The 14810-nt window shown below is 37.5% G+C and overlaps 1 non-coding gene across 1 annotated transcript; it reads left to right on the top strand.

Annotated features, from left to right (window-relative positions):
- Positions 1-1215: 1215 nt before the first annotated feature.
- Positions 1216-1324, top strand: LOC148544226 (small nucleolar RNA R71). The gene has a single exon (XR_015900564.1). It is a non-coding gene; the product is annotated as a small nucleolar RNA R71 (small nucleolar RNA).
- Positions 1325-14810: the final 13486 nt, after the last annotated feature.

Genomic DNA, 14810 nt, shown 5'->3' with positions numbered 1-14810 from the left:
CCAAAGCATTGAGTTCTTTGGAAAGCACTGGAGGTTCTTCCTCCAAAGGCTTTGTACCAAATAACCTGGTATTCAGCTTCATAAGAACTCCTAGGTACCGAGCAACTTGATCTTCTCTAGTGTCCTCATCCTCATCAGAGGATGAGTATTCCTCAAAACTCATGCACTATAGGAGTGCATGCAAGGGAACCTCTATGGTCTCCATATGAGCCTTGGCTTCTTTTAGTTCTTGGATAGGGATTTCTTGAGTGGGTATTGAGCACTCAGAGGGTGTGCCATTACTGGCGTTCAATGCCAGCTCTTGTGGCTCTTTGGGCATTGAACGCCCATCATGCACCCCTTCACTAGCGTTAAACGCCAAGTTTCTTACCAAGGGCGTTGAATACCCAGCAGGGCTGTCCTTACTGGCGTTCAATGCCATTCCATTCTCTCCAAATTTGGCCTCATTCTCAGTGGTGCTGGCCTTGCACTCTTCTCTTGGGTTTACTTCAGTGTTACTAGGAATAGTGTCAGGAGGAGTCTCAGGGATTCTCTTGCTCAGTTGACCAATCTGTACCTCCAAATTTCTGATGGAGGATCGTGTTTCAGTTATAAAACTATGAGTGGTCTTAGAGAGGCTGGAGACTAAAATGGCTAAGTCAGAAAGGCTCTGCTTAGAAGTCTCCATATTCCCTTGAGAAGATGGGAATGGTGGCCTGTTGTTGAACCTATTCTGGTTCCTTCCACCTTTATTATTATAGAAGCCTTGCTGAGGCTTCTATTGTTCCTTCCATGAAAGGTTAGGATGATTCCTCCATGAAGGATTGTAGGTGTTTCCATAGGGTTCTCCCATGTAATTCACCTCCTCCATGGTGGGTTGATCAGGATCATAAGCTTCTACTTTAAAAGAAGCTTCCTGAGTGCTGCCAGCTACAGCTTGCATTCCAGTCAAATGTTGAGAGATTATATTGACCTGCTGGGTCAAAATCTTGTTCTGAGCTAATATGGCATTCAGAGTATCAACTTCAAGAACTCCTTTCTTCTGAGGGATCCCATCATTCACAGGATTTCTCTCATAAGTGTACATGAATTGGTTGTTTGCAACCATATCAATGAGTTCTCTTGCTTCTGCAGGCATTTTCTTCAAGTGGAGTGATCCACCTACAGAGCTGTCCAATGATATTTTGGACATCTCAGACAGACCATCATAGAAAATTTCTAAGATAGACCATTCTGAGAGCATGTCAAGAGGACACCTCATGATCAGTTGCTTGTATCTTTCCCAAGCTTCATAGAGGGATTCACCTTCTTTTTGTCTGAAGGTTTGAATTTCCACTCTGGTTTTGCTCATCCTTTGAGGAGGAAAGAATTTAGCCAAGAAAGCATTGACAAGCTTTTCCTAAGAGTTTAGGCTCTCTTTAGGTTGAGAATCCAACCATATCTTAGCTTTGTCTCTAACAGCAAAGGGAAAGAGCATAAGTCTGTAGACCTCAGGATTCACTCCATTGGTCTTAACAGTGTCACATATTTGCAAGAATTTAGATAGGAATTGATGTTGATCTTCCAGTGGAAGTCCATGGAACTTGCAATTCTGTTGCAAAAGAGAGACTAACTGAGGCTTAAGCTCAAAATTGTTAGCTCCAATGGCAGGTACAGAGATGCTTCTGCCATAAAAATTAGAGGTAGGCATGGTGAAGTTACCAAGAATCTTTCTTGCCTCTCCTTCATGATTAGGCTTGGCTGCCATGTCTTCACCTTCCTGTTCGAAATTTTCTAAAAAGTTTCTTCCAGAGTGTTGTACTTTAATTTGTTGTAAGCTCCTCCTTAAAGTCCTCTTAGGTTCAGGATTAAGATTAAAGAGAGGCTTTTTATCCCTGTTCTTGGTCATAAACAAGAAAAAGAAACCAAGAAAGAAGGAGAATGTGAGCTCTATGTTCCAGAACAGAGGACTCCCTATGAGATGTGAAGAAAAAAGGAAAGAAGAATGAAGAAAGAAGAAGGAGAAGAAAAATTCGAAAAAGAGAGAAGAAGAATTTGAAAATTAGAAGTAAAAGGAGAAACAAGAATTAAAATATTTTTTGTTTTTATTTTATTTATTTATTTAATTCAAAAATAGAAGCTAATTAATTAAAAAGATTTGGAAATAAAGTGATGAATTTTCAAAAATAGAAGAGAGAGATAGAAGAGAATTTTTGAAAATAGGAGAGAGAAGAATTAGTTAGGAAGTTTTGAAAAAGAAGAGAGAGAAAATAAGTAACTAATTAAAAAAAGATTTGAATACAAGATAAGATAGAAGATTAGAAAAGATTTGAATTTAAAATTTGAAATTTAAATTGAAATTTTGAATTTTGAACTTTAAATTTTGAATTTTGAAATTTGAATTTTAAATTTTAAATCTTGAAATTTTAAATTTTGAATTTTGAATTTGAAACAGGATAAGATAAAGATTTGGAAAAGATTTGATTTTTGAAAAGGTTTTTTATTTTGAAATTTGAAATTTAAATTTTGAATTTTGAAATTGAATTTTAAAATTTGAATTTGAAATAAGTTAAGATAATATTTTTGAATTTTTAAAAAAAGATAAAAGGATAAGATAAGATTTTGAAAAAGATATGATTTTTGAAAAGATTTGATTTTGAAAAGATTTGAATTTTGAAATTTAAAACTAAGATAAGATAAGATAAAGATTTTGAAATTAAAAACTGAAATTTTATTTGAAATTTTAGAAAATTAATTAAAATAAAGATAGAAAATATTTTTTTATTTTTGAATTTAATGAAGAAAGAGAAAAACACACAAAAGACACTAAACTTAAAATTTTTAGATCTAAGAACACGTAGTATGCGAAAATTATAAAGAAAAACACCTAAAGACACCAAACTTAAAAAATTTAAGATCAAAACAAGAAGAAAAACAAGAACACTTTGAAGATCAAGAAGAACACCAAGAACAAAATTCAAAGAATCCAAAGAAAGCAAGAACATGCAAAAGACACCAAACTTAAAAATTTTGAAAACTAAAGACACAATTTTTGAAAATCCTAAAGAAAAGACACAAGAAGACACCAAACTTAAAGATTGATACAAGATTTAAACAAAAAGATACCATTTTTGAAAATTTTTGGAAAAAGACTCAAAGAAATTCGAAAATTCAACAAGAACAAAAACAAAAGACTCAAACAAAAAATAAAGATTAATAAAGAAAACTAAAGGTTTTTTTGAAAACTTTTTTGAAATTTATTTTTATTTTTCAAAAAAAGAAAAATAAAATAAAATAAAATAAAATAAAATAAAATACTCTAACAAAATTAAAGACAATACCTAATCTAAGCAACAACATAATCCGTCAGTTGTCCAAACTCGAACAATCTCTGGCAACGGCACCAAAAACTTGGTGCGCACGAATCCCCATACTTCATACACTGAACTAGCAAGTACACTGGGTCGTCCAAGTAATACCTGAGCGAGTCAGGGTCGATCCCACGAGGATTGTGATTTGAAGCAAGCTATGGTTATCTTGTAGATCTTAGTCAGGCGGATAGAAGAGTTATTGGATTTGGTTAAAAGCATAAAAGGAATAAAGATGGAATTACTAGGTTTGATTATAATCAGTGATAAGAATATGGTTAAGGCTTGGAGATGCTTTGTTCTTTTAGATTAATTCTGGTCTTGCTGTCTTCTTCAACTGTGAATGATTTCTTCTATGGAAGGCTGTATGTGATCAATGCCAGTTGATAGGTCACCAATGCTCCTCCAGATCTGAACCCCGGGGTTAGTGTGGATCTATTCTGATTGAGGGTGAAGCTCATGCAGTCCATTCTCTGTACTGATCCTACTCAAAACGCCATAGACAAGGTCGAATCTTCTGGATCAGAGAATGCTACGCCTTTGGGTTCTAGCCTCTACCACAAAGACTCTAATCTCCCCATACCTCGGCTGAACTGATGTTTCGAGAAGTCCCCAATGAAGTCGTGGATTGGCCGTCTAAGAGATGTATAACCAAACTAGTGGTTCAATGCTTTCCAGTTACGTAGTCATACAAACCCAAGAAGAACACGGGTGGTTGTCAGGCATGCGGTCTTAGAATGAAGAACGAAGATACATATTAGAATAGAGAATCAAACACGGATTGAAATAGAACAGTAATACTTTTATTAACCCATAAAACTCAGCAGAGCTCCTCCCCTCAACCTAGGAGGTTTAGAAACTCATAATTATAGAAAATACAATGATAAATGTGTAAAGTATGCGTCCTCCCTCCTTTAATGAGAGGTGTAAAAGTCTTTAAATACTAAACTAATGACTAAGGATTACATTAAGAAGGGTAATACAGTCTTTTAGTGCTAAAATCTACTTCTGGGGCCCACTTGGTGAGTGTTTAGGCTGAGCTTAATTGAGATCCATGTGCTAGGAGGCCTTTAGAGCATTGAACGCTGGCTAGGGGATCCTTCTTGGGCGTTGGACGTTGGTCTCTTCTCCTTTGGGCGTTGGACGCCAGAATAGGGCAGGAGGCTGGCGTTGAATGCCAGTTTTGGGCCTTCAATTTTGAAGCAAAGTATGAACTATTATATATTACTGGAAAGCTCTAGATGTTAGCTTTCTATTGCCATTGAGAATGCTACGTTTGGACTTTTGTAGCTCCAGAAAAGCTCTTTCGAGTGCAAGGAGGTCAGATCCAGACAACATCTGCAGTGCTTTCTCTCTCTCTAAATCAGACTTTTGCTCCAACTACTCAATTTCAGCCAGAAAATATATAAAATTACATAAAAACACAAAAACTCAAAGTAGAATAAAAAAATGTGAATTTTACACCAAAACCTATGAAAACTTAATAAAAATTAAACAAAACAAGCTAAAAACTATACGAAAATGATGCCAAAAAGCGTATAAAATATCCACTCATCACTCACCACTGCCAAAGGCCTGTCGCCAACGTGGAGCATCATCGCCATCCCGTCGCTGCTGCCGCCACTAGGTCCGCCGTGGCCATGGAGAGGAGCACCGATAGGAGAGAGAACCTGGATGTTGCTGCTACAGGAGTCACTGCAGAAGGAGGAGGAGGGGTTTTTGCCACCGACAAAGCTCACCATAGTTGCTCGAAGGCTACTGCTATCCGGTTCAGTTATTCCCCCTTAGCTACAGTAAGCGTTTTCATTTCTGAACCCTTGAGAATTAGAATTCTGTTATGGGTTGTTAAGGTTTTGAGGTTTGGTAACGTAGGTTTGAGTTACGATAATTGCATGTTGCGATTAAAGCTGCCACTATTGCTGCGAAAGTAAGACGGAGCTGTGGTTGTGGCTACCACTGTTGCGGGTTGAGAGAAAAGGAATTTGCTTCGTTTAATAATTATCGAGTTTCGACATCGAGGTAGGGAATTTTTCTTAAAACTCGTTTTAATTACAAGAATGATTACAAGTCGATATCAATGAAAATATTTGTAGTTATAATTACGTGAGTCTTATGAATTGAATTGGATTATTTTTTATTGATATAATTATTTGTTTAATTGATTTAGAATTTGGGAGGGGAACAACAGCTGGAAACGGCTGCTAATACCCCGTAGGCTGAGGAGCAAAAGGAGGAATCCGCCCGAGGAGGGTTATAGTTGAAATGTCGCTAATTAGTTATAGTTGAAATGTCGCTGTATTTGTTGTGGAACCGAGATATAATGAGTATTTAATTGGGTTAGAGTCAATGAGAATTCTAATTTATTGATTGATTAAGAGGGTTGGATGTTTTGGTTGTTGATTGATTTTATTGAATTGTTGTTGAGTGAATTGGTTTTCTTGAACTGTTGGAAAATGATTCGATATTGAAATTGGTTTGATTTCGGAATGGTTTGACTTTGAAATGGTTCGATAATTGGAAATCTGAATGGTGTTTTATTGGAAAATGATTTGGCTTTGAATCCGTTAGAAAGGGTTGAGAAAATGGTTTGGATGGGACCCGAAAAGGGTGGAAAAATTCGAATTTTAGGGGAGGTGTGATGAACGAACTTTTGTGTGGTCTAGAATTTCACTAATGAATTCTCGTTGTAAAGTATAGTTTCTAAACCAAACAATAGTCATTTCATGCAAAAATTTGGTTGTCACATGTACAAACCCCAAATGAAAATTAACCGGAGTATTTAGACTCCGGTTCATCTCACAAGGAATTGCAATGAAGTAGTAAATTATTGGCTATGAAAATGCAAGGGGTTTTGGTTTATACGAGGGGCAAGAAATTAAATGACAAGAAAAGTAAAGAGAGTAATTAAAGAAAGCAAATAATAAAGAGAGACATTCATGGAAAAGATTGAGATCATAGGCTTTCTATCCTAGTCATGCAATGATTAATTCATCTTATTTAGTCAACTCCAATAAATAGGGAGAAAGTCAAACAAGACTAATCAATCATACCACAATAATAACAAGAATTTATCTTATTACGTCATCTCCAACATTGGAAGAAGGTATCATATTATCTTCCATGAGAGAAAGTCTAATAAGACTAGCTAATCTCAATCCAAAAGTCCTAATCAACTTACTAATTAAATTAGCAAAAGATTAGCGTCAATGGAAACAATATTCAAAAAGTCCTAATCAACTCACTAATTAAATTAGCAAAAGATTAGCGTCAATGGAAACAATATTAGCTAACAACTCTAGATCACCAACATGAATTGAGTTTTCATGACTCAAGATTGCCTAATTACTCTTTCCAAGCCAAGAATGCTCAAAATTCTACTCTAACATCCTTCCAAGTATTTTATCAAACACTTGGAAGGCATACAATGAAAGCATAGTAAAATAGCAAGGAAAGTAAATCTAACAACTACCAATTGCAAGAAAAGTAAATTCACAACTTAAATCAACCATTAAAAGAACATCAACATCAAATTTGCATTAAATGTAAACCAAATCCATCATGAGTGCATGAACATAAAAGAAAGCAAAAAGGGAAATTAACATTACAAATCATGAGAATGAAAGAGTAGAAGCAAGAATTCATAAAAGAAACAAGATGAAAACATGTAATTGAACCTAAATCTAAGAGAGATTAACCTAACCTAATTCTAGAGAGAAGAGGGAGCTTCTCTCTCTAGAAACTAACCTACATGATGCTATACTACCAAACAATTGCTCCCCCCCCTTTGCCGAAGCTTGAATTCTGCATGAAATAGCATTAGAAATGAGTTGGGTTGGGCTCAAAGTGCTTCAGAAATCGTTGGGGGCAATTTCACCTTAGTGGGCCACGGCAGAATCGGCACGCACGCGTACATGGCACGTGCGCGCCCCTGAACGCGAAGTAACATATAACATATTTTATATCATTTCGAAGCCCCGGATGTTATCTTTCCAACGCAACTAGAACCGCCTCATTTGGACCTCTGTAGCTCAAGTTATGGTCGATTGAATGTGAAGAGGTCGGACTTGACAACTTTACGGTTCCTTCATTTCTTCATGAGTTCTCCCACTTTGCATGCTTTTCTCCTCACTTCTTCCATCCAATACTTGCCCTATGAACCTGAAATCACTCAACAAACACATCAAGGCATCGAACGGAATTAAAGTGAATTAAAATTACCAATTTTAGGGCCTAAAAAGCATGTTTTCACATTAAGCACAATTCAAGGGAGAATTGCAAAACCGTGCTATTTCATTGAATAAATGTGAGAAAAGTTGATAAAATCCCCCAAAATAAGCATAAGATAAATCACGAAATCGGGGTTTATCAAATCTCTCCACACTTAAACTAAGCATGTCCTCATGCTAAAATCAAGAAAGAAGCAAAGGACATCAACATTTATTCAATGCAAACTAACTAAATGCAACCTACCAATATGCAATCTATCTACATGAATGCATCCACTTAGTCAAAATAAATCAATTTCCAAGAATACATATACAGACACAAGGGCTAAGGCAATAGCAATCACTCAACCCACAATTGAATTGAATTATTAAAAAGATTTTACAAACTTGCAAGAAAAGAGATGATCATGGGTGATGTAATTGAGCGATCGAACCCTCACCGGATGTGTATCCGCTCTAGGCACTCAAGTGTATGGGGTTGATTCACTCAATTCTCCCCTAATCATGCTTTTCAAGATTTGTTTTTCATCTAACAATCAACAATTATTTCATGCATGCATACAAATATCCTGAGGACTTTCCCATAGGTTGTAATGGGGCTAGGGTCAAGGTAGGATGCATATGGTCAAGTGAGCTTGAAATTCGAATCTTTGATTAACTTAAACTTTCCACCTAACCTATGACAACCTATACAATTTTAAACAAACCTAACTACCCATTCTTCACTTTTTCACACACTCATGCATTTTCTTTTTGATCACCACCCATATGCATTAACTTTTATTGAACCTTGCTTTGGGGCATTTTGTCCCCTTTTTATTGTTTTTCTTTTTCTTTCTTTTTCTATATATTTTCTTTTTCTTCTTATACATATAAAAAAAATTTTCTTTTTGTTTTTCTCATTTTTTCATTTTTTTTATTATTTTTTTTTCAACTAAAATATATACAAGAACATCAATGCATATGGTTTACACATGATTAATACATGAGTATGTACCCAATTCCCAAGATTCTTCAACAAAAACGTAAACACACTTTTATCTCTACCCAATGTTCCCAACTTTCCCAAAATCAAATGATAAACACTCTCACTAGCCTAAGCTAATCAAAGATCCAAATTAAGGAATATTTATTGTTTTTCACTTAGGCTTGTAATGTGCTACTTTAAGAACAAATGAGTTAAGCATAGGCTCAAAATTGGCTAACAATGGAAGATAAAAGGTAGGCTATTTGGGTAAGTGAGCTATTTGAACAATGACTTCAATCATATAAATGCATGTATACACAAAGTAATGGACATATAGAATTAAACAAATCAAAGATTACAATCATAGGAAGAGAATAATGCACACAGGAATGAAAGTAAGTGGTTATATATGATGTAACCACACAGTTAAGCTCAAATCTCACATGCTTGTGTTCTTAGCTCAAAAATCATGTTCCACAAAGTATATAATTCAAGCAAGTTCTAAAAAAAAATTTTTTTTTCAATCAATTGGGGTGCCCTATGGATAAAATCCTTAGAAAATATCATGATTTTGACTAAGCTTATTATATACATATGCAAAATAAGAAAGTGCAACTAAGAATCCTAAAATGAAATGCAAAAGTGTTGGGATTAGAAACTTGTTACCAAAAATGCCGAGTGGTCGGACGACCTCCCCACACTTAAAAGTTTGCACCGTCCTTGGTGCATCCAAAGATGAGCAAGGGGGTACAACGACTTTCCTAGTTGCTACCTTCATTTGGTAGGTCAACCGATGCTGCGTGTTCTTCCTCCCGCTTCCATTTTGGCTTATGGTGCATCAATCATGAAAAATAAAACAAACACCGTAAGATGAGAAAATACAAAAGCAAGGAAGCGTGAATTATTGGGATGAGGTGAATCACTAGAAATAAGTGAGTGAATTGGTGTGACATTGATGAAAAATAGGTGTGTGGGTTCTAAAATTGCGCGCGGTTTAGAACACACACACATACTAATATAAAAAGCTGTGTCACATTTACACAAAAGAAAACATGAACTTCACTCATTCTAGTGTGCTTGAGATACTTTAAAAGACTTGTAGGTTAAGGCAACCAAACAAGTAGTGAAGAAGCATAAAAGCATTCAAGCAAAAATCAAGCAATTGTGAAATTGGATAATGCATGGACATTGATTGATGTGTAGGTAGACTTAGTGAACAAAATGGTATATAAAACTCACACAACAATCAATGACACATATTGAAGTTGTTGCAATACCTAAGTGACATAGAGGTGAAACGCATGGATGCTATGGAACTTAGGAAAAAGAAGATAGAAGTAAAAATCAATCACATAGCAAGCATGGTCCACAAAGCTTAGAAAGCTCAAAAATATGTCACTAGGTAAGCTTTGATCCAATTTCACAATTCTACAATCTCAATGCATGAAATAAGTGATGTGAATAAGGGTAAACCATAAACAAGCATCACCTAAAAAAATGCAATGATAATATACAATTGCCTAACAATAGATGATGAATGCATGGTAGCCAAAACATGCAATTCAATGAGGTAAGATAAACGAAGGCAATGTAACAAGTACTTGGTATTCAAAAATGTTAAACATGAAAAATTTCAAACCAAGTAATAAATTGCAACCTCAACAAAGGAATCCAACAATGACAATAACAACAATGATGTTAAACTAACATCCTATTAGTAATAAGCAGCAGTAAACAGTAAACAAGATTAGTAATCAACACTTATAATGGAAAACAAAAATTAAACTTAACTAACTAAGAAAAATGGTGTTATATGATGTTTGGTAGTGTTGGATGATGTTTGAAGGGTGGAAAGAAGAGAAGAGAGAAGAAAGAAAGAAATGGAAAGAGGAGAAGAAAAGAAGGTGAGTGAAACAGGGCAATCCACGCGTGCGCGTCATGTGCGCGTAAGCGTGGATTGATGAAATGGAAGCGACGTGTACGCGTGCAGTGCGCGTACGCGTGCATGGCGAAGCAGAGAGTCGGTGCGGACGCGCAAGGTACGCGTTCGCGTGCCTTTGGGCACAAAGTTGGCACACTTCAGGCACAACTCTCGGATGAATGTATGGAGGGCTAGAAAAATTTAATCCACGCATACGCGTACATGGCGCGTCCACGTGGATGGTCGAAAATGCTTGAGGCGCACGTACGCGTCAGGTGCGCGCACGCGCGGGTTGGTGCTCTATTTTTCAAAATTTTTTTTTTATGTCTTTGCATCAAACCAAGCATTCCCAACCTCCAAACAACTACCGAAACATCACAAAACCTTATTTGACCTACTAGACTCCCAATTAAACTCAACTAATCAAACAAAACATGAAATTAAATCTAAATTACCAATATTTACAAAGAGGAAAAGGGAAAGATGTTACCATGGTGGGGTGTCTCCCACCTAGCACTTTTGTTTATTGTCCTTAAGTTGGACTTATGGGGAGCTCTTCATCAAGGTGGCTTGTGCTTGAATCCATCCTTGAACATCCACCAATGCTTGGACTTCCATTGTGCTTCATCATTCAAAGTTAATAACTCCAAGCTTTGATGGAGTTCTTCACAAACCATAGGCTCCCAAAGTTGATCTTCCTTGTGCGATCCAGGATCCCACACTTTGTTTTCACACCCATCCTTGAGTTGATCATAGTGGTTTCCTCCGGGTGGCAAGAGAGATGAATTCTCATGGAAGTACCAAACTATTCTCCTAGACCCATCCAATTGAGCACTAGTCCAATCTTTACTCCTTGAAGCTTCAACCATAATGAGCCTTGATTTGCAACGCCAACCACGAAACATCTTTCTTTTACGCTTCATCCCACAAAGCATCCTAAGTTGACCATCCGTTTCAAGCAAGCCATATTCAAGTGGGATAAAAAAGATAATAGAAATGAGTTTCATCCACTCAAATGAAGGTGTAGATGGCAACCTAGGCAAAAGTGATTCTAAGGGTCTTGACAAGGCGTATTCAATTCCCATCCTCCTTTTTCTAAGGACTTCCACCTCTCCACAAGATCTCTTAATTTCAATCCTTTGTTCAACAATTTTATCTAAACATTTTCCCTTACTCAAATCACAAATGGGAGGACAAGAGAGATTTACCTCCACATTGCTTTCCATCTCTTTGGGAGAAAGTTCTTCATGCTCAAAGGATTCTTCACCACTAAGACTTGATGCTTGATCTCCATCACCAAGGGAACTCAATTCTTGCTCTATCCCATCCGATTCTTCATAAGGGATATGCCTTGGAGGTTGTGCACATTCCTCCTTAGCATCAAATTCAATCATCTTGGAGAGGTTTTCTTCAATCCTAGACTCCCAAGGTGGTTCCGCATCTCCTAAGTCTTCAACGACTTCTTCTTCTTCTTCAATAATCTCTACCTCCTCCTCTTGTTGCATTTCTTGCTTTAACTCCTCTTCCTCACCTTGGAGCTTCAAGTTCACTCCCACACTAAGCTTCTTGGTTACTTCTCCACATTCCACAATGGAAGTGCCTTGATCGCATAGGCTTAGGCGGGATGAGACTATGTTGCCAATGGCTTCTACCATGATAGCCATTTTTGCTCTTAACTCCTCAAATTTCTTTTCATCCTCCTCGTGTTGCCTTAAGATGTGAGATTCAAGATCCCTTAATTCTAGCATAGAGGCTTCATCGTGGGGTGATGGTGGAAGAGAGGGTTCATTGTTTGAGAGAAAGGTACTATAGTCAGAAGGTGGTTCCTTTGGGTAGAGTTGTGGTGGTTCAATATTTTTCTTTCTTTCCATTTGTTGCACAACACACTCCATGGTTACTTGAAATTGATCCAATGCTTCCTTGAAATGACCCCTTGACTCTTGCTCCTCTTGGATATCATGAGTAGGATCATATGGCTCTTGGATTGAAGGGCATGAATATTCTTCCATAGGAGGTTGTGGTGGAAAGTAGAGTTTATCTTGTGGTTGAAAGTTTGCATGCATTGGAGGTGGTTCATCTTGGTAATAGTACGGAGGGGGTGGTTCTTAAAAATGTTGATGTTGGAATGGTGGCTCTATATATGGTTCATATGGCTCATATGGTTGTTGGTAGGATTGATATGGATTAGGGTCATGGTGCACGAAATTGTGATGTCACATTCATAATTTGTCACAACTTCGATACAACTAACCAGCAAGTGCACTGGGTCGTCCAAGTAATACCTTACGTGAGTAAGGGTCGAATCCCACGGAGATTATTGGCATGAAGCAAGCTATGGTCACCTTGTAAATCTCAGTCAGGCAGATATAAAGTGATAATGGTGTTTTCGAATATTATATAATAAATAGGGATAGAGATACTTATGTAATTCATTGATAGGAATTTCAGATAAGCGAATGGAGATGCTTTCGTTCCTCTGAACCTCTGCTTTCCTGCTATCTTCATCCAATCTGTCTTACTCCTTTCCATGGCTGGCTTTATGCAAGGGCATCACCGTTGTCAGTGGCTACATCCCCTCCTCTCAGTGAAAGATATGCTCACATGCTCTGTCACAGCACGGCCAATCATCTGTCGGTTCTCGATCATGCTGGAATAGGATTCACCCTCCTTTTGCGTCTGTCACTAACGCCCAGCACTCGCGAGTTTGAAGCTCGTCACAGTCATTCAGTCATTGAATCCTACTCGGAATACCACAGACAAGGTTTAGACTTTCCGGATTCTCTTGAATGCCGCCATCATTCTAGCTTACGCCACGAAGATTCCGGTTAGGAGATCTAAGAGATATTCATTCTAGCTTATTTCATGTAGAACAGAAGTGTTTGCCAGGCACGCGTTCATAGGGGAGATGGTGATGAGCGTCACACATAATCATCACCTTCATCATGTTCTTGGGTGCGAATGGATATCTTAGAAGCGAAATAAGAAGAATTGAATAGAAAACAGTAGTACTTTGCATTAATCTTTGAGGAACAGCAGAGCTCCACACCTTAATCTATGGAGTGTAGAAACTCTACCGTTGAAAATACATAAGTGAAAGGTCCAGGCATGGCCGAGATGGCCAGCCCCCTAAACGAGATCAATAGTCTCCTAAGATGAACAATGGATTAAAACTGAGACCAAAGATGGTCAAAAAGACTAGTAAAAGGTCCTATTTATAATAAACTAGTCACTAGGGTTTACATGAGTAAGTAATTGATGCATAAATCCACTTCCGGGGCCCACTTGGTGTGTGTTTGGGCTGAGCTTAAGTGTAGCACGTGCAGAGGCCATTTGTGGAGTTGAACGCTAGTTTCTGTGCCAGTTTGGGCGTTCAACTCTGGTTTTGGATCCTTTTCTGGCGCTGGACGCCAGATTTGGGCAGAAGGCTGGCGTTGAACGCCAGTTTACATCGTCAATTCTTGGCCAAAGTATAAACTATTATATATTGATGGAAAGCCCTGGATGTCTACTTTCCAACGCAATTGGAAGCGCACCATTTCGAGTTCTGTAGCTCCAGAAAAGCCACTTTGAGTGCAGGGAGGTCAGAATCCAACAGCATCAGCAGTCCTTCTTCAACCTCTGAATCTGATTTTTGCTCAAGTCCCTCAATTTCAGCCAGAAAATACCTGAAATCACAGAAAAACACACAAACTCATAGTAAAGTCCAGAAATGTGAATTTAACATAAAAACTAATGAAAACATCCCTAAAAGTAACTAGATCCTACTAAAAACACACTAAAAACAATGCCAAAAAGCGTATAAATTATCCGCTCATCACAACACCAAACTTAAATTGTTGCTTGTCCCCAAGCAACTGAAAATCAAATAGGATAAAAAGAAGAGAATATACTATAAATTCCAAACTATCAATGAAACAGAGCTTCAATCATATGAGCGGGACTTATAGCTTTTTGCCTCTTGAATAGTTTTGGCATCTCACTTTATCCATTGAGGTTTCAGAATGATTAGTATCTATAGGAACTTCAGATTTCGAATAGTGTTATTGACTCTCCTAGTTCAGTATGATGATTCTTGAACACAGCTTCTTTATGAGTCTTGGCCGTGGCCCTAAGCACTTTGTTTTCCAGTATTACCACCGGATACATAAATGCCACAGACACATAATTGGGTGAACCTTTTCAGATTGTGACTCAGCTTTGCTAAAGTCCCCAATTAGAGGTGTCCAGGGTTCTTAAGCACACTCTTTGTTTTTGCTTTGGACCTTGACTTTAACCGCTCAGTCTCAAGTTTTCACTTGACACCTACACGCCACAAGCACATGGTTAGGGACAGCTTGGTTTAGCCGCTTAGACCAGGATTTTATTCCTTT

The sequence above is a fragment of the Arachis ipaensis genome, chromosome B9 (genome assembly GCF_059453495.1).
Source record: "Arachis ipaensis isolate K30076 ecotype BB chromosome B9, ASM5945349v1, whole genome shotgun sequence".
NCBI classification, from domain to species: domain Eukaryota; kingdom Viridiplantae; phylum Streptophyta; class Magnoliopsida; order Fabales; family Fabaceae; genus Arachis; species Arachis ipaensis.
The sequence above is the reverse complement of the archived record's forward strand: the minus strand, read 5'-3'. Positions and strand labels throughout refer to the sequence as shown.